The sequence below is a fragment of the Heterodontus francisci genome, unplaced genomic scaffold (genome assembly GCF_036365525.1).
Source record: "Heterodontus francisci isolate sHetFra1 unplaced genomic scaffold, sHetFra1.hap1 HAP1_SCAFFOLD_257, whole genome shotgun sequence".
Lineage (NCBI taxonomy): Eukaryota > Metazoa > Chordata > Chondrichthyes > Heterodontiformes > Heterodontidae > Heterodontus > Heterodontus francisci.
The window spans coordinates 332,782-335,464 of NW_027141742.1; positions in this window are offsets into that span (position 1 = coordinate 332,782).

Sequence of the window (2,683 nt, forward strand, 5' to 3'; positions counted from 1 at the left end):
CTTCACATTCACCTGATGTGGTCCAGTTGGAATTAATATAAAATGCTTCACATTCACCTGATGTGGTCCAGTGGGAATTAATATTAAATGCTTCCCATTCACCTGATGTGGTCCATGGGAATTAATATTAAATGCTTCCCATTCACCTGATGTGGTCCAGTGTGAATTAATATTAAATGCTTCCCATTCACCTGATGTGGTCCAGTTGGAATTAATATTAAATGCTTCACATTCACCTGATGTGGTCCAGTGTGAATTAATATTAAATGCTTCCCATTCACCTGATGTGGTCCAGTGGGAATTAATATTAAATGCTTCACATTCACCTGATGTGGTCCAGTGGGAATTAATATTAAAAGCTTCACATTCACCTGATGTGGTCCGGTGTGAATTAATATTAAATGCTTCACATTCACCTGATGTGGTCCAGTGTGAATTAATATTAAATGCTTCACATTCACCTGATGTGGTCCAGTGGGAATTAATATTAAATGCTTCACATTCACCTGATGTGGTCCTGTTGGAATTAATATTAAATGCTTCACATTCACCTGATGTGGTCCAGTTGGAATTAATATTAAATGCTTCACATTCACCTGATGTGGTCCAGTTGGAATTAATATTAAATGCTTCACATTCACCTGATGTGGTCCAGTGTGCATTAATATTAAATGCTTCACATTCACCTGATGTGATCCAGTTGGAATTAATATTAAATGCTTCCCATTCACCTGATGTGGTCCAGTTGGAATTAATATTAAATGCTTCACATTCACCTGATGTGGTCCAGTGGGAATTAATAGTAAATGTTTCACATTCACCTGATGTGGTCCAGTGTGAATTAATATTAAATGCTTCACATTCACCTGATGTGGTCCAGTGTGAATTAATATTAAATGCTTCACATTCACCTGATGTGGTCCAGTGGGAATTAATAGTAAATGTTTCACATTTACCTGATGTGGTCCAGTGTGAATTAATATTAAATGCTTCCCATTCACCTGATGTGGTCCAGTTGGAATTAATATTAAATGCTTCACATTCACCTGATGTGGTCCAGTGGGAATTAATAGTAAATGTTTCACATTTACCTGATGTGGTCCAATGTGAATTAATATTAAATGCTTCACATTCACCTGATGTGGTCCAGTTGGAATTAATATTAAATGCTTCACATTCACCTGATGTGGTCCATGGGAATTAATATTAAATGCTTCACATTCACCTGATGTGGTCCAGTGTGAATTAATATTAAATGCTTCACATTCACCTGATGTGGTCCATGGGAATTAATATTAAATGCTTCCCATTCACCTGATGTGGTCCAGTTGGAATTAATATTAAATGCTTCACATTCACCTGATGTGGTCCAGTGTGAATTAATATTAAATGCTTCACATTCACCTGATGTGGTCCATGGGAATTAATATTAAATGCTTCACATTCACCTGATGTGGTCCAGTGTGAATTAATATTAAATGCTTCACATTCACCTGATGTGGTCCAGTTGGAATTAATATTAAATGCTTCACATTCACCTGATGTGGTCCAGTGGGAATTAATAGTAAATGTTTCACATTCACCTGATGTGGTCCAGTGTGAATTAATATTAAATGCTTCACATTCACCTGATGTGGTCCAGTTGGAATTAATATAAAATGCTTCACATTCACCTGATTTGGTCCAGTGTGAATTAATATTAAATGCTTCCCATTCACCTGATGTGGTCCAGTTGGAATTAATATTAAATGCTTCCCATTCACCTGATGTGGTCCAGTTGGAATTAATATTAAATGCTTCCCATTCACCTGATGTGGTCCAGTGTGAATTAATATTAAATGCTTCACATTCACCTGATGTGGTCCATGGGAATTAATATTAAATGCTTCACATTCACCTGATGTGGTCCAGTGGGAATTAATATAAAATGCTTCCCATTCACCTGATGTGGTCCATGGGAATTAATATTAAATGCTTCACAGTCACCTGATGTGGTCCAGTTTGAATTAAAATTAAATGCTTCACATTCACCTGATGTGGTCCAGTTGGAATTAATATAAAATGCTTCACATTCACCTGATTTGGTCCAGTGTGAATTAATATTAAATGCTTCCCATTCACCTGATGTGGTCCAGTTGGAATTGATATTAAATGCTTCCCATTCACCTGATGTGGTCCAGTGTGAATTAATATTAAATGCTTCACATTCACCTGATGTGGTCCATGGGAATTAATATTAAATGCTTCACATTCACCTGATGTGGTCCAGTGGGAATTAATATAAAATGGTTCCCATTCACCTGATGTGGTCCAGTTGGAATTAATATAAAATGCTTCCCATTCACCTGATGTGGTCCAGTTGGAATTAATATAAAATGCTTCCCATTCACCTGATGTGGTCCAGTGGGAATTAATATTAAATGCTTCACATTCACCTGATGTGGTCCATGGGAATTAATATTAAATGCTTCACATTCACCTGATGTGGTCCAGTTGGAATTAATATAAAATGCTTCACATTCACCTGATTTGGTCCAGTGTGAATTAATATTAAATGCTTCACATTCACCTGATGTGGTCCAGTTGGAATTAATATTAAATGCTTCCCATTCACCTGATGTGGTCCATGGGAATTAATATTAAATGCTTCCCATTCACCTGATGTGGTCCAGTGTGAATTAAT